We start from the raw sequence: 18319 nt of genomic DNA on the forward strand, positions 1-18319 counted from the left end.
CCGTGGACCAAAAATCAACTCGAGATGAGAGGTTAGTCCCTGGCTTCGACTCCAGAGGAATACCACCTTACCACAAGCACCTCAAGAGGAGGCTTCTCTCAGCTCTAGCTATGTGAGAGGGACCCTGAGTTTGCGGCCTCAAGTGGAATGGACACCGCGATGCCCTGACTCGAAATAAGGCCGGATATCCCTGCAGTGACTTGAATGCAGGCTCGTCTTGCATCTCCCAAGACGAAAGGATGTCTGAATCCCCTGTGGAGACCACAGACAAAGACCTAGTTCCCCACGTCATCGCGACCGGAGGACTCACATCCTTTGAAAACTCCAGAGGTACGCAGAGATCAGTGCCTCCAAAGGAGACGATGCCTGACTCCTCGTGAAACTTGATAGGAGTCCCAGGATTCCTGTGGCACGTGGAAAGGCACCCTTGGTCTCCCGCCTTAGCTGGAGAGGCGTCCCAATTGCCCTGCCAAGCCTCGAGGAGAATCCCGAGTTGTCCCTCGCAACTAGGCAGGAGTCCTGACGTCGCTGAAGAAACACGTGTGTGGAAGGGCCATCCCCGTCGTAACTCGAGAATATACCCCAGGTTCCCGCCGCAACTCGAGAAAAACCATGAGACTTCCCCCTCGCCGCGAGATGAGGCCCGATTCCCCTGCACTGCGTGCAGAGCAATTCCGTGTTGCACATCACACATGAAAGGAGCCTTGATTTCCTTGATGGCACTCCAGAGAAACCCCAAGAACACTGTTTCAAGGCTCGAGGGATCCTGAGGTCACTGTAGCAACACGAAAGAGCTCCGTGGACCAAAATTCAGCTCGAGATGAGAGGTTAGTCCCTGGCTTCGACTCCAGAGCAATACCACCTTACCACAAGCACCTCAAGAGGAGGCTTCTCTCAGCTCTAGGTATGTGAGAGGGACCCTGAGTTTGCGGCCTCAAGTGGAATGGACACCGCGATGCACTGACGCGAAATAAGGCCGGATATCATTGCAGTGACTTGAATGCAGGCTTGTCTTGCATCTCCCAAGACGAAAGGCTGTCTGAATCCCCTGTGGAGACCACAGAGAAAGACCTAGTTTCCCACCTCATCGCGACCGGAGGCCTCACATCCCTTGAAAACTCCAGAGGTACGCGGAGATCAGTGCCTCCAAAGGAGACGATGCCTGACTCCTCGTGAAACTTGATAGGAGTCCCAGGATTCCTGTGGCACTTGGAAAGGGACCCTTGGTCTCCCGCCTCAGCTGGAGAGGCGTCCCAATTGCCCTGCCAAGCCTCGAGGAGAATCCCGAGTTGTCCCTCGCAACTAGGCAGGAGCCATGCCGTCGCTGAACTAACACGTGTGTGGAAGGGCCATCCCCGTCGTAACTCGAGAATATACCCCAGGTTCCCGCCGCAACTCGAGAAAAACCATGAGACTTCCCCCTCGCCGTGAGATGAGACCCGATTCCCCTGCACTGCGTGCAGAGCAATTCCGTATTGCACATCACACATGAAAGGAGCCTTGATTTCCTTGATGGCACTCCAGAGAAACCCCAAGATCACTGTTTCAAGGCTAGAGGGATCCTGAGGTCACTGTAGCAACACGAAAGAGCTCCGTGGACCAAAAATCAACTCGAGATGAGAGGTTAGTCCCTGGCTTCGACTCCAGAGGAATAGCACCTTACCACAAGCACCTCAAGAGGAGGCTTCTCTCAGCTCTAGGTATGTGAGAGGGACCCTGAGTTTGCGGCCTCAAGTGGAATGGACACCGCGATGCCCTGACTCGAAATAAGGCCGGATATCCCTGCAGTGACTTGAATGCAGGCTCGTCTTGCATCTCCCAAGACGAAAGGATGTCTGAATCCCCTGTGGAGACCACAGAGAAAGACCTAGTTCCCCACGTCATCGCGACCGGAGGCCTCACATCCTTTGAAAACTCCAGAGGTACGCAGAGATCAGTGCCTCCAAAGGAGACGATGCCTGACTTCTCGTGAAACTTGATAGGAGTCCCAGGATTCCTGTGGCACGTGGAAAGGGACCCTTGGTCTCCCGCCTTAGCTGGAGAGGCGTCCCAATTGCCCTGCCAAGCCTCGAGGAGAATCCCGAGTTGTCCCTCGCAACTAGGCAGGAGTCCTGACGTCGCTGAAGAAACACGTGTGTGGAAGGGCCATCCCCGTCGTAATTCGAGAATATACCCCAGGTTCCCGCCGCAACTCGAGAAAAACCATGAGACTTCCCCCTCGCCGCGAGATGAGGCACGATTCCCCTGCACTGCGTGCAGAGCAATTCCGTGTTGCACATCACACATGAAAGGAGCCTTGATTTCCTTGATGGCACTCCAGAGAAACCACAAGAACACTGCTTCAAGGCTAGAGGGATCCTGAGGTCACTGTAGCAATACGAAAGAGCTCCGTGGACCAAAAATCAACTCGAGATGAGAGGTTAGTCCCTGGCTTCGACTCCAGAGGAATACCACCTTACCACAAGCACCTCAAGAGGAGGCTTCTCTCAGCTCTAGGTATGTGAGAGGGACCCTGAATTTGTGGCCTCAAGTGGAATGGACACCGTGATGCCCTGACTCGAAATAAGGCCGAATATCCCTGCAGTGACTTGAATGCAGGCTCGTCTTGCATCTCCCAAGATGAAAGGATGTCTGAATCTCCTGTGGAGACCACAGAGAAAAGCTACTTCCCCACATCATCGCGACCGGAGGCCTCACATCCTTTGAAAACTCCAGAGGTACGCGGAGATCAGTGCCTCCAAAGGAGACGATGCCTGACTCCTTGTGAAACTTCATAGGAGTCCCAGGATTCCTGTGGCACGTGGAAAGGGACGCTTGGTCTCCCGCCTCAGCTGGAGAGGCGTCCCAATTGCCCTGCCCAGCCTCGAGGAGAACCCCGAGTTGTCCCTCGCAACTAGGCAGGAGTCCTGACGTCGCTGAAGAAACACGTGTGTGGAAGGGCCATCCCCGTCATAACTCGAGAATATACCCCAGGTTCCCGCCGCAACTCGAGAAAAACCATGAGACTTACCCCTCGCCGCGAGATGAGGCCCGATTCCCCTGCACTGCGTGCAGAGCAATTCCGTCTTGCACATCACACATGAAAGGAGCCTTGATTTCCTTGATGGCACTCCAGAGAATCCCCAAGAACACTGTTTCAAGGTAGAGGGATCCTGAGGTCACTGTAGCAACACGAAAGAGCTCCGTGGACCAAAAATCAACTCGAGTTTAGAGGGTAGTCCCTGGCTTCGACTCCAGAGGAATACCACCTTACCACAAGCACCTCAAGAGGAGGCTTCTCTCAGCTCTAGATATGTGAGAGGGACCCTGAGTTTGCGGCCTCAAGTGGAATGGACACCGTGATGCCCTGACTCGAAATAAGGCCGAATATCCCTGCAGTGACTTGAATGCAGGCTCGTCTTCCATCTCCCAAGACGAAAGGATGTCTGAATCTCCTGTGGAGACCACAGAGAAAACCTACTTCCCCACCTCATCGCGACCGGAGTCCTCACATCCATTGAAAACTCCAGAGGTACGCAGAGATCAGGGCCTCCAAAGGAGACGATGCCTGACTCCTCGTGAAACTTGATAGGAGTCCCAGGATTCCTGTGGCACGTGGAAAGGGACCCTTGGTCTCCCGCCTCAGCTGGAGAGGCGTCGCAATTGCCCTGCCAAGCCTCGAGGAGAATCCCGAGTTGTCCCTCGCAACTAGGGAGGAGTCCTGCGTCGCTGAACAAACACGTGTGTGGAAGGGCCATCCCCGTCGTAACTCGAGAATATACCCCAGGTTCCCGCCGCAACTCGAGAAAAACCATGAGACTTCCCCCTCGCCGCGAGATGAGGCCCGATTCCCCTGCACTGCATGCAGAGTAATTCCGTGTTGCACATCACACATGAAAGGAGCCTTATTTTCCTTGATGGCACTCCAGAGAAACCCCAAGAACACTGTTTCAAGGTTGAGGGATCCTGAGGTCACTGTAGCAACACGAAAGAGCTCCGTGGACCAAAAATCAACTCGAGATGAGAGGTTAGTCCCTGGCTTTGACTCCAGAGGAATACCACCTTACCACAAGCACCTCAAGAGGAGGCTTCTCTCAGCTCTAGGTATCTCAGAGGGACTCTGAGTTTGCGGCCTCAAGTGGAATGGACACCGCGATGCCCTGACTCGAAATAAGGCCGGATATCCCTGCAGTGACTTGAATGCAGGCTCGTCTTGCATCTCCCAAGATGAAAGGATGTCTGAATCCCCTGTGGAGACCACAGAGAAAGACCTAGTTCCCCACCTCATCGCGACCGGAGGCCTCACATCCTTTGAAAATTCCAGAGGTACGCAGAGATCAGTGCCTCCAAAGGAGACGATGCCTGACTCCTCGTGAAACTTGATAGGAGTCCCAGGATTCTTGTGACACGTGGAAAGGGACCCTTGGTCTCCCGCCTCAGCTGGAGAGGCGTCCCAATTGCCCTGCCAAGCCTCGAGGAGAACCCCGAGTTGTCCCTCGCAACTAGGCAGGAGTCCTGACGTCGCTGAAGAAACACGTGTGTGGAAGGGCCATCCCCGTCATAACTCGAGAATATACCCCAGGTTCCCGCCGCAACTCGAGAAAAACCATGAGACTTACCCCTCGCCGCGAGATGAGGCCCGATTCCCCTGCACTGCGTGCAGAGCAATTCCGTCTTGCACATCACACATGAAAGGAGCCTTGATTTCCTTGATGGCACTCCAGAGAATCCCCAAGAACACTGTTTCAAGGTAGAGGGATCCTGAGGTCACTGTAGCAACACGAAAGAGCTCCGTGGACCAAAAATCAACTCGAGTTTAGAGGTTAGTCCCTGGCTTCGACTCCAGAGGAATACCACCTTACCACAAGCACCTCAAGAGGAGGCTTCTCTCAGCTCTAGATATGTGAGAGGGACCCTGAGTTTGCGGCCTCAAGTGGAATGGACACCGTGATGCCCTGACTCGAAATAAGGCCGAATATCCCTGCAGTGACTTGAATGCAGGCTCGTCTTCCATCTCCCAAGACGAAAGGATGTCTGAATCTCCTGTGGAGACCACAGAGAAAACCTACTTCCCCACCTCATCGCGACCGGAGTCCTCACATCCATTGAAAACTCCAGAGGTACGCAGAGATCAGGGCCTCCAAAGGAGACGATGCCTGACTCCTCGTGAAACTTGATAGGAGTCCCAGGATTCCTGTGGCACGTGGAAAGGGACCCTTGGTCTCCCGCCTCAGCTGGAGAGGCGTCGCAATTGCCCTGCCAAGCCTCGAGGAGAATCCCGAGTTGTCCCTCGCAACTAGGGAGGAGTCCTGCGTCGCTGAACAAACACGTGTGTGGAAGGGCCATCCCCGTCGTAACTCGAGAATATACCCCAGGTTCCCGCCGCAACTCGAGAAAAACCATGAGACTTCCCCCTCGCCGCGAGATGAGGCCCGATTCCCCTGCACTGCATGCAGAGTAATTCCGTGTTGCACATCACACATGAAAGGAGCCTTATTTTCCTTGATGGCACTCCAGAGAAACCCCAAGAACACTGTTTCAAGGTTGAGGGATCCTGAGGTCACTGTAGCAACACGAAAGAGCTCCGTGGACCAAAAATCAACTCGAGATGAGAGGTTAGTCCCTGGCTTTGACTCCAGAGGAATACCACCTTACCACAAGCACCTCAAGAGGAGGCTTCTCTCAGCTCTAGGTATCTCAGAGGAACTCTGAGTTTGCGGCCTCAAGTGGAATGGACACCGCGATGCCCTGACTCGAAATAAGGCCGGATATCCCTGCAGTGACTTGAATGCAGGCTCGTCTTGCATCTCCCAAGATGAAAGGATGTCTGAATCCCCTGTGGAGACCACAGAGAAAGACCTAGTTCCCCACCTCATCGCGACCGGAGGCCTCACATCCTTTGAAAATTCCAGAGGTACGCAGAGATCAGTGCCTCCAAAGGAGACGATGCCTGACTCCTCGTGAAACTTGATAGGAGTCCCAGGATTCTTGTGACACGTGGAAAGGGACCCTTGGTCTCCCGCCTCAGCTGGAGAGGCGTCCCAATTGCCCTGCCAAGCCTCGAGTATAATCCCGAGTTGTTCCTCGCAACTAGGCAGGAGTCCTGCCGTCGCTGAACAAACACGTGGGTGGAAGGGCCATCCCCTTCGTAAATCGAGAATATACCCCAGGTTCCCGCCGCAACTCGAGAAAAACCATGAGACTTCCCCTTCGCTGCGAGATGAGTCCCGATTCCCCTGCACTGCGTGCAGAACAATTCCGTGTTGCACATCAAACATGAAAGGAGCCTTGATTTCCTTGATGGCACTCCAGAGAAACCCCAAGAACACTGTTCCAAGGCTAGAGGGATCCTGAGGTCACTGTAGCAACAAGAAAGAGCTCCGTGGACCAAAAATCAACTCGAGATGAGAGGTTAGTCCCTGGCTTCTACTCCAGAGGAATACCACCTTACCACAAGCACCTCAAGAGGAGGCTTCTCTCAGCTCTAGGTATGTGAGAGGTACCCTGAGTTGCGGCCTCAAGTGGAATGAACACCACGATGCCCTGACTCGAAATAAGGCCGGATATCCCTGTAGTGACTTGCATGGAGGCTCGTCTTGCATTTCCCATGACGAAAGGATGTCTGAATACCCTGGGGAGACCACAGAGAAACACCTAGTTCCCCACCTCATCGCGACCGGAGGCCTCACATCCTTTGAAAACTCCAGAGGTACGCGGAGATCAGTGCCTCCAAAGGAGACGATGCCTGACTCCTCGTGAAACTTGATAGGAGTCCCAGGATTCCTGTGGCACGTGGAAATGGACCCTTGGTCTCCCGCCTCAGCTGGAGAAGCGTCCCAATTGCCCTGCCAAGCCTCAAGGAAAATGCCGAGTTGTCCCTCGCAACTAGGCAGGAGTCCTAACGTCGCTGAACAAACACGTGTGTGGAAGGGCCATCCCTGTCGTAACTCGAGAATATACCCCAGGTTCCTGCCGCAACTCGAGAAAAACCATGAGACTTCCTCCTCGCCGCGAGATGAGGCCTGATTCCCCTGCACTGCGTGCAGAGCAATTCCGTGTTGCACATCACACATGAAAGGAGCCTTGATTTCCTTGATGGCACTCCAGAGAAAACCCAAGAACACTGTTTCACGGCTGGAGGGATCCTGAGGTCTCTGTAGCAGCACGAAAGAGCTCCGTGGAACATGAATCAACTCGAGATGAGAGGTTAGTCCCTGGCTTCGACTCTAGAGGAATACCACCTTATCACAAGCACCTCAAGAGGAGGCTTCTCTCAGCTCTAGGTATGTGAGAGGGACCCTGAGTTTGCGGCCTCCAGTGGAACGGACACCGCGATGCCGTGACGCGAAATAAGGCCGGATATCCCTGCAGTGACTTGAATGCAGGCTCGTCTTGCATCTCCCAAGACGAAAGGATGCCTGAATCCCCTGTGGAGACCCCAGAGAAAGACCTAGTTCCCCATCTCATCGCGACCGGAGGCCTCACATCCTTTGAAAACTCCAGAGGTACCCAGAGATCAGTGCCTCCAAAGGAGACGATGCCTGACTCCTCGTGAAACTTGATAGGAGTCCCAGGATTCCTGTGGCACGTGGAAAGGGACCCTTGGTCTCCCGCCTCAGCTGGAGAGGCGTCCCAATTGCCCTGCCAAGCCTCGAGGAGAATCCCGAGTTGTCCCTCGCAACTAGGCAGGAGTCCTGACGTCGCTGAACAAACACGTGGGTGGAAGGGCCATCCCCGTCGTAACTCGAGAATATACCCCAGGTTCCCGCCGCAACTCGAGAAAAACCATGAGACTTCCCCCTCGCCACGAGATGAGGCCCGATTCCCCTGCACTGCGTGCAGAGCAATTCCTTGTTGCACATCACACATGAAAGGAGCCTTGATTTCCTTGATGGCACTCCAGAGAAACCCCAAGAACACTGTTTCAAGACGAGAGGGATCCTGAGGTCACTGTAGCAACACGAAAGAGCTCCGTGGACCAAAAATCAACTCGAGATGAGAGGTTAGTCCCTGGCTTCGACTCCAGAGGAATACCACCTTACCACAAGCACCTCAAGAGGAGGCTTCTCTCAGCTCTATGTATGTGAGAGGGACCCTGAGTTTGCGGCCTCAAGTGGAATGGAGACCGCGATGCCCTGACTCGAAATAAGGCCGGATATCCCTGCAGTGACTTGAATGCAGGCTCGTCTTGCATCTCCCAAGACGAAAGGATGTCTGAATCCCCTGTGCAGACCACAGAGAAAGACGTAGTTCCCCACCTCATCGCGACCGGAGGCCTCACATCCTTTGAAAACTCCAGAGGTACGCGGAGATCAGTGCCTCCAAAGGAGACGATGCCTGACTCCTCGTGAAACTTGATAGGAGTCCCAGGATTCCTGTGGCACGTGGAAAGGGACCCTTGGTCTCCCGCCTCAGCTGGAGAGGCGTCCCAATTGCCCTGCCCAGCCTCGAGGAGAATCCCGAGTTGTCCCTCGCAACTAGGCAGGAGTCTGACGTCGCTGAACAAACACGTGGGTGGAAGGGCCATCCCCGTCGTACCTCGAGAATATACCCCAGAATCCAATCGCAACTCGAGAAAAACCATTAGACTTCCCCCTCGCAGCAAAATGAGGCCCGATACCCTGCACTGCGTGCAGAGCAATTCCGTGTTGCACATCACACATGAAAGGAGCCTTGATTTCCTTGATGGCACTCCAGAGAAACCCAAAGAACACTGTTTCAAGGCTAGAGGGATCCTGAGGTCACTGTAGCAACACGAAAGAGCTCCGTGGACCAAAAATCAACTCGAGATGAGAGGTTAGTCCCTGGCTTCGACTCCAGAGGAATACCACCTTACCACAAGCACCTCAAGAGGAGGCTTCTCTCAGCTCTAGGTATGTGAGAGGGACCCTGTGTTTGCGGCCTCAAGTGGAATGGACACCGCGATGCCCTGACTCGAAATCAGGCCGGATATCCCTGCAGTGACTTGAATGCAGGCTCGCCTTGCATCTCCCAAGACGAAAGGATGTCTGAATCCCCTGTGGAGACAACAGAGAATGACCTAGTTCCCCACCTCATCGCGACCGGAGGCCTCACATCCTTTGAAAACTCCAGAGGTACGCGGAGATCAGTGCCTCCAAAGGAGACGATGCCTGACTCCTCGTGAAACTTGATAGGAGTCACAGGATTCCTGTGGCACATGGAAAGGGACACTTGGTCTCCCGCCTCAGCTGGAGAGGCGTCCCAATTGCCCTGCCAAGCCTCGAGGAGAATCCCGAGTTGTCCCTCGCAACTAGGCAGGAGTCCTGACGTCGCTGAACAAACACGTGGGTGGAAGGTCCATCCCCGTCGTAACTCGAGAATATACACCAGGTTCCCGCCGCAACTCGAGAAAAACCATGAGACTTCCCCGTCGCCGCGAGATGAGGCCCGATTCCCCTGCACTGCGTGCAGAGCAATTCCGTGTTGTACATCACACATGAAAGGAGCCTTGATTTCCTTGATGACACTCCAGAGAAACCCCAAGAACACTGTTTCAAGGCTAGAGGGATCCTGAGGTCACTGTAGCAACACGAAAGAGCTCCGTGGACCAAAAATCAACTCGAGATGAGAGGTTAGTCCCTGGCTTCGACTCCAGAGGAATACCACCTTACCACAAGCACCTCAAGAGGAGGCTTCTCTCAGCTCTAGGTATGTGAGAGGGACGCTGAGTTTGCGGCCTCTAGTGGAATGGACACCGCGATGCCCTGACTCGAAATAAGGCCGGATATCCCTGCAGTGACTTGAATGCAGGCTCGTCTTGCATCTCTCAAGATGAAAGGATGTCTGAATCCCCTGTGGAGACCACAGAAAAAGACCTAGTTCCCCACCTCATCGCGACCAGAGGCCTCACATCCTTTGAAAACTTCAGAGGTACGCGGAGATCAGTGCCTCCAAAGGAGACGATGCCTGACTCCTTGTGAAACTTGATAGGAGTCCCAGGATTCCTGTGCATGTGGAAAGGGACGCTTGGTCTCCCACCTCAGCTGGAGAGGCGTCCCAATTGCCCTGCCAAGCCTCGAGGAGAATCCCGAGTTGTCCCTCGCAACTAGGCAGGAGTCCTGACGTCGCTGAACAAACACGGGGGTGGAAGGGCCATCCCCGTCGTAACTCGAGAATATACCCCAGGTTCCCGCCGCAACTCGAGAAAAACCATGAGACTTCCCCCTCGCCGCGAGATGAGGCCCGATTCCCCTGCACTGCGTGCAGAGCAATTCCGTGTTGCACATCACACATGAAAGGAGACCTGATTTCCTTGATGGCACTCCAGAGAAAACCCAAGAACACTGTTTCAAGGCTAGAGGGATCCTGAGGTCACTGTAGCAACACGAAAGTGCTCCGTGGACCAAAAATCAACTCGAGATGAGAGGTTAGTCCCTGGCTTCGACTCCAGAGGAATACCTCCTTACCACAAGCACCTCAAGAGGAGGCTTCTCTCAGCTCTAGCTATGTGCTGAGTTTGCGGCCTCAAGTGGAATGGACACCGCGATGCCCTGGCTAGAAATAAGGCCGGATATCCCTGCAGTGACTTGAATGCAGGCTCGTCTTGCATCTCTCAAGACGAAAGGATGTCCGAATCCCCTGTGAAGACCACAGAAAAAGACCTAGTTCCCCACCTCATCGCGACCGGAGGCCTCACATCCTTTGAAAACTTCAGAGGTACGCGGAGATCAGTGCCTCCAAAGGAGACGATGCCTGACTCCTCGTGAAACTTGATAGGAGTCCCAGGATTCCTTTGGCACGTGGAAAGGGACGCTTGGTCTTCCGCCTCAGCTGGAGAGGCGTCCCAATTGCCCTGCCAAGCCTCGAGGAGAATCCCGAGTTGTCCCTCGCAACAAGGCAGGAGTCCTGACGTCGCTGAACAAACACGTGGGTGGAAGGGCCATCCCCGTCGTAACTCGAGAATATACCCCAGGTTCCCGCCGCAACTCGAGAAAAACCATGAGACTTCCCCCTCGCCGCGAGATGAGGCCCGATTCCCCTGCACTGCATGCAGAGCAATTCCGTGTTGCACATCACACATGAAAGGAGCCTTGATTTCCTTGATGGCACTCCAGAGAAACCCCAAGAACACTGTTTCAAGGCTAGAGGGATCCTGAGGTCACTGTAGCAACACGAAAGAGCTCCATAGACCAAAAATCAACTCGAGATGAGAGGTTAGTCCCTGGATTCGACTCCAGAGGAATACCACCTTACCACAAGCTCCTCAAGAGGAGGCTTCTCTCAGCTCTAGGTATGTGAGAGGAACCCTGAGTTTGCGGCCTCCAGTGAAACGGACACCGCGATGCCCTGACGCGAAATAAGCCCGGATATCCCTGCAGTGACTTGAATGCAGGCTCGTCTTGCATCTCCCAAGACGAAAGGATGTCTGAATCCCCTGTGGAGACAACAGAGAAAGACCTAGTTCCTCATCTCATCGCGACCGGAGGCCTCACATCCTTTGAAAACTCCAGAGGTACGCGGATATCAGTGCCTCCAAAGGAGACGATGCCTGACTCCTCGTGAAACTTGATAGGAGTCCCAGGATTCCTGTGGCACGTGGATAGGGACCCTTGGTCTCCCGCCTCACCTGGAGAGGCGTCCCAATTGCCCTGCCAAGCCTCGAGGAGAATTCCGAGTTGTCCCTCGCAACTAGGCAGGAGTCCTGAAGTCGCTGAACAAACACGTGTGTGGAAGGGCCATCCCTGTCGTAACTCGAGAATATACCCCAGGTTCCTGCCGCAACTCGAGAAAAACCATGAGACTTCCTCCTCGCCGCGAGATGAGGCCTGATTCCCCTGCACTGCGTGCAGAGCAATTCCGTGTTGAACATCACACATGAAAGGAGCCTTGATTTCCTTGATGGCACTCCAGAGAAAACCCAAGAACACTGTTTCACGGCTGGAGGGATCCTGAGGTCTCTGTAGCAGCACGAAAGAGCTCCGTGGAACAAGAATCAACTCGAGATGAGAGGTTAGTCCCTGGCTTCGACTCTAGAGGAATACCACCTTATCACAAGCACCTCAAGAGGAGGCTTCTCTCAGCTCTAGGTATGTGAGAGGGACCCTGAGTTTGCGGCCTCAAGTGGAACGGACACCGCGATGCCGTGACGCGAATTAAGGCCGGATATCCCTGCAGTGACTTGAATGCAGGCTCGTCTTGCATCTCCCAAGACGAAAGGATGTCTGAATCCCCTGTGGAGACAACAGAGAAAGACCTAGTTCCTCATCTCATCGCGACCGGAGGCCTCACATCCTTTGAAAACTCCAGAGGTACGCGGAGATCAGTGCCTCCAAAGGAGACGATGCCTGACTCCTCGTGAAACTTGATAGGAGTCCCAGGATTCCTGTGGCACGTGGAAAGGGACCCTTGGTCTCCCGCCTCAGCTGGAGAGGCGTCCCAATTGCCCTGCCAAGCCTCGAGGAGAATCCCGAGTTGTCCTCGCAACTAGGCAGGAGTCCTGACGTCGCTGAACAAACACGTGGGTGGAAGGGCCATCCCCGTCGTAACTCGAGAATATACCCCAGGTTCCCGCCGCAACTCGAGAAAAACCATGAGACTTCCCCCTCGCCGCGAGATGAGGCCCGATTCCCCTGCACTGCGTGCAGAGCAATTCCGTGTTGCACATCACACATGAAAGGAGCCTTGATTTCCTTGATGGCACTCCAGAGAAAACCCAAGAACACTGTTTCAAGGCTAGAGGGATCCTGAGGTCACTGGAGCAACACGAAAGAGCTCCGTGGACCAAAAATCAACTCGAGATGAGAGGTTAGTCCCTGGCTTCGACTTCAGAGGAATACCTCCTTACCACAAGCACCTCAAGAGGAGGCTTCTCTCAGCTCTAGCTATGTGCTGAGTTTGCGGCCTCAAGTGGAATGGACACCGCGATGCCCTGACTCGAAATAAGGCCGGATATCCCTGCAGTGACTTGAATGCAGGCTCGTCTTGCAACTCCCAAGACGAAAGGATGTCCGAATCCCCTGTGGAGACCACAGAAAAAGACCTAGTTCCCCACCTCATCGCGACCGGAGGTCTCACATCCTTTGAAAACTCCAGAGGTACGCGGAGATCAGTGCCTCCAAAGGAGACGATGCCTGACTCCTCGTGAAACTTGATAGGAGTCCCAGGATTCCTGTGGCACATGGAAAGGGACCCTTGGTCTCCCGCCTCAGCTGGAGAGGCGTCCCAATTGCCCTGCCAAGCCTCGAGGAGAATCCCGAGTTGTCCCTCGCAACTAGGCAGGAGTCCTGACGTCGCTGAACAAACACGTGGCTGGAAGGGCCATCCCCGTCGTAACTCGAGAATATACCCCAGGTTCCCACCGCAACTCGAGAAAAACCATGAGACTTCCCCCTCGCCGCGAGATGAGGCCCGATTCCCCTGCACTGCGTGCAGAGCAATTCCGTGTTGCACATCACACATGAAAGGAGCCTTGATTTCCTTGATGGCACTCCAGAGAAACCCCACAACACTGTTTCAAGGCTAGAGGGATCCTGAGGTCACTGTAGCAACACGAAAGAGCACCCTGGCCCAAAAATCAACTCGAGATGAGAGGATAGTCCCTGGCTTCGACTCCAGAGGAATACCACCTTACCACAAGCACCTCAAGAGGAGGCTTCTCTCAGCTCTAGGTATGTGAGAGGGACCCTGAGTTTGCAGCCTCAAGTCGAATGGACACCACAATGCCCTGACTCGAAATAAGGCCGGATATCCCTGCAGTGACTTGAATGCAGGCTCGTCTTGCATCTCCCAAGATGAAAGGATGTCTGAATCCCCTGTGGAGACCACAGAGAAAGACCTAGTTCCCCACCTCATCGCGACCGGAGGCCTCACATCCTTTGAAAACTCCAGAGGTACGCGGAGATCAGTGCCTCCAAAGGAGACGATGCCTGACTCTTCGTGAAACTTGATAGGAGTCCCAGGATTCCTGTGGCACATGGAAAGGGACCCTTGGTCTCCCGCCTCAGCTGGAGAGGCGTCCCAATGGCCCTGCCAAGCCTCGAGGAGAATCCCGAGTTGTCCCTCGCAACTAGGCAGGAGTCCTGACGTCGCTGAACAAACATTGGGTGGAAGGGCCATCCCAGTCGTAACTCGAGAATATACCCCAGGTTCCCGCCGCAACTCGAGAAAAACCATGAGACTTCCCCCTCGCCGCGAGATGAGGCCCGATTCCCCTGCACTGCGTGCAGAGCAATTCCGTGTTGCACATCACACATGAAAGGAGTCTTAATTTCCTTGATGGCACTCCAGAGAAACCCAAAGAACACTGTTTCAAGGTTGAGGGATCCTGAGGTCACGGTAGCAACACGAAAGAGCTCCGTTGACCAAGAATCAACTCGAGATGAGAGGTTAGTCCCTGGATTCGACTCCAGAGGAATACCACCTTACCACAAGCTCCTCAAGAGGAGGCTTCTCTCAGCTCTAGGTATGTGAGAGGGACCCTGAGTTTGCGGCCTCCAGTGGAACGGACACCGCGATGCCCTGATCCGAAATAAGGCCGGATATCCCTGCAGTGACTTGAATGCAGGCTCGTCTTGCATCTCCCAAGACGAAAGGATGTCTGAATCCCCTGTGGAGACCACAGAGAAAGACCTAGTTCCCCACCTCATCGCGACCGGAGGCCTCACATCCTTTGAAAACTCCAGAGGTACGCGGAGATCAGTGCCTCTAAAGGAGACGATGCCTGACTCCTCGTGAAACTTGATAGGAGTCCCAGGATTCCTGTGGCACGTGGATAGGGACCCTTGGTCTCCCGCCTCAGCTGGAGAGGCGTCCCAATTGCCCTGCCAAGCCTCGAGGAGAATCCCGAGTTGTCCCTCGCAACTAGGCAGGAGTCCTGACGTCGCTGAACAAACACGTGGGTGGAAGGTCCATCCCCGTCGTAACTCGAGAATATACACCAGGTTCCCGCCGCAACTCGAGAAAAACCATGAGACTTCCCCCTCGCCGCGAGATGAGGCCCGATTCCCCTGCACTGCGTGCAGAGCAATTCCGTGTTGCACATCACACATGAAAGGAGCCTTGATTTCCTTGATGACACTCCAGAGAAACCCCAAGAACACTGTTTCAAGGCTAGAGGGATCCTGAGGTCACTGTAGCAACACGAAAGAGCTCCATGGACCAAAAATCAACTCGAGATGAGAGGTTAGTCCCTGGCTTCGACTCCAGAGGAATACCACCTTACCACAAGCACCTCAAGAGGAGGCTTCTCTCAGCTCTAGGTATGTGAGAGGGACCCTGAGTTTGCGGCCTCTAGTGGAATGGACACCGCGATGCCCTGACTCGAAATAAGGCCGGATATCCCTGCAGTGACTTGAATGCAGGCTCGTCTTGCATCTCTCAAGACGAAAGGATGTCTGAATCCCCTGTGGAGACCACAGAGAAAGACCTAGTTCCCCACCTCATCGCGACCGGAGGCCTCACATCCTTTGAAAACTTCAGAGGTACGCGGAGATCAGTGCCTCCAAAGGAGACGATGCCTGACTCCTCGTGAAACTTGATAGGAGTCCCAGGATTCCTTTGGCACGTGGAGAGGGACGCTTGGTCTCCCGCCTCAGCTGGAGAGGCGTCCCAATTGCCCTGCCAAGCCCCGAGGAGAATCCCGAGTTGTCCCTCGCAACTAGGCAGGAGTCCTGACGTCGCTGAACAAACACGTGGGTGGAATGGCCATCCCCGTCGTAACTCGAGAATATACCCCAGGTTCCCGCCGCAACTCGAGAAAAACCATGAGACTTCCCCCTCGCCGCGAGATGAGGCCCGATTCCCCTGCACTGCGTGCAGAGCAATTCCGTGTTGCACATCACACATGAAAGGAGCCTTGATTTCCTTGATGGCACTCCAGAGAAACCCCAAGAACACTGTTTCAAGGCTAGAGGGATCCTGAGGTCACTGTAGCAACACGAAAGAGCTCCGTGGACTAAGAATCAACTCGAGATGAGAGGTTAGTCCCTGGCTTCGACTCCAGAGGAATACCACCTTACCACAAGCACCTCAAGAGAAGGCTTCTCTCAGCTCTAGGTATGTGAGAGGGACCCTGATTTTGCGGCCTCAAGTGGAATGGACCACGCGATGCCCTGGCTAGAAAAAAGGCCAGATATCACTGCAGTGACTTGAATGCAGGCTCGTCTTGCATCTCCCAAGATGAAAGGATGTCTGAATCCCCTGTGGAGACCACAGAGAAAGACCTAGTTCCCCACCTCATCGCGACCGGAGGCCTCACATCCTTTGAAAACTCCAGAGGTACGCGGAGTTCAGTGCCTCCAAAGAAGACGATGCCTGACTCCTCGTGAAACTTGATAGGAGTCCCAGGATTCCTGTGGCACGTGGAAAGGGACCCTTGGTCTTCCGCCTCAGATGGAAAGGCGTCCCAATTGCCCTGCCAAGCCTCCAGGAGAATCCCGAGTTGTCCCTCGCAACTAGGCAGGAGTCCTGACGTCGCTGAACAAACACGTGGGTGGAAGGGCCATCCCCGTCGTAACTCGAGAATATACCCCAGGTTCCCGCCGCAACTCGAGAAAAACCATGAGACTTCCCCCTCGCCGCGAGATGAGGCCCGATTCCCCTGCACTGCGTGCAGAGCAATTCCGTGTTGCACATCACACATGAAAGGAGCCTTGATTTCCTTGATGGCACTCCAGAGAAAACCCAAGAACACTGTTTCAAGGCTAGAGGGATCCTGAGGTCACTGGAGCAACACGAAAGAGCTCCGTGGACCAAAAATCAACTCGAGATGAGAGGTTAGTCCCTGGCTTCGACTCCAGAGGAATACCTTCTTACCACAAGCACCTCAAGAGGAGGCTTCTCTCAGCTCTAGCTATGTGCTGAGTTTGCGGCCTCAAGTGGAATGGACACCGCGATGCCCTGACTCGAAATAAGGCCGGATATCCCTGCAGTGACTTGAATGCAGGCTCGTCTTGCAACTCCCAAGACGAAAGGATGTCCGAATCCCCTGTGGAGACCACAGAAAAAGACCTAGTTCCCCACCTCATCGCGACCGGAGGCCTCACATCCTTTGAAAACTCCAGAGGTACGCGGAGATCAGTGCCTCCAAAGGAGACGATGCCTGACTCCTCGTGAAACTTGATAGGAGTCCCAGGATTCCTGTGGCACATGGAAAGGGACCCTTGGTCTCCCGCCTCAGTTGGAGAGGCGTCCCAATTGCCCTGCCAAGCCTCGAGGAGAAATCCGAGTTGTCCCTCGCAACTAGGCAGGAGTCCTGACGTCGCTGAACAAACACGTGGCTGGAAGGGCCATCCCCGTCGTAACTCGAGAATATACCCCAGGTTCCCACCGCAACTCGAGAAAAACCATGAGACTTCCCCCTCGCTGTGAGATGAGGCCCGATTCCCCTGCACTGCGTGCAGAGCAATTCCGTGTTGCACATCACACATGAAAGGAGCCTTGATTTCCTTGATGGCACTCCAGAGAAACCCCAAGAACACTGTTTCAAGGCTAGAGGGATCCTGAGGTCACTGTAGCAACACGAAAGAGCACCCTGGCCCAAAAATCAACTCGAGATGAGAGGATAGTCCCTGGCTTCGACTCCAGAGGAATACCACCTTAACACAAGCACCTCAAGAGGAGGCTTCTCTCAGCTCTAGGTATGTGAGAGCGACCCTGATTTTGCGGCCTCAAGTGGAATGGACACTGCAATGCCCTGACGCAAAATAAGGCCGGATATCCCTGCAGTGACTTGAATGCAGGCTCGTCTTGCAACTCCCAAGACGAAAGGATGTCTGAATCCCCTGTGGAGACAACAGAGAAAGACCTAGTTCCCCACCTCATCGCGACCGGAGGCCTCACATCCTTTGAAAACTCCAGAGGTACGCGGAGATCAGTGCCTCCAAAGGAGACGATGCCTGACTCCTCGTGAAACTTGATAGGAGTCCCAGGATTCCTGTGGCACGTGGAAAGGGACCCTTGGTCTCCCGCCTCAGCTGGAGAGGCGTCCCAATTGCCCTGCCAAGCCTCGAGGAGAATCCGAGTTGTCCCTCGCAACTAGGCAGGAGTCTGACGTCGCTGAACAAACACGTGGGTGGAAGGGCCATCCCCGTCGTAACTCGAGAATATACCCCAGATTCCAATCGCAACTCGAGAAAAACCATTAGACTTCCCCCTCGCAGCAAAATGAGGCCCGATACCCTGCACTGCGTGCAGAGCAATTCCGTGTTGCACATCACACATGAAAGGAGCCTTGATTTCCTTGATGGCACTCCAAAGAAACCCAAAGAACACTGTTTCAAGGCTAGAGGGATCCTGAGGTCACTGTAGCAACACGAAAGAGCTCCGTGGACCAAAAATCAACTCGAGATGAGAGGTTAGTCCCTGGCTTCGACTCCAGAGG

This window comes from Cervus elaphus, chromosome 19 (genome assembly GCF_910594005.1).
Source record: "Cervus elaphus chromosome 19, mCerEla1.1, whole genome shotgun sequence".
Taxonomy (NCBI): Eukaryota; Metazoa; Chordata; class Mammalia; order Artiodactyla; family Cervidae; genus Cervus; species Cervus elaphus.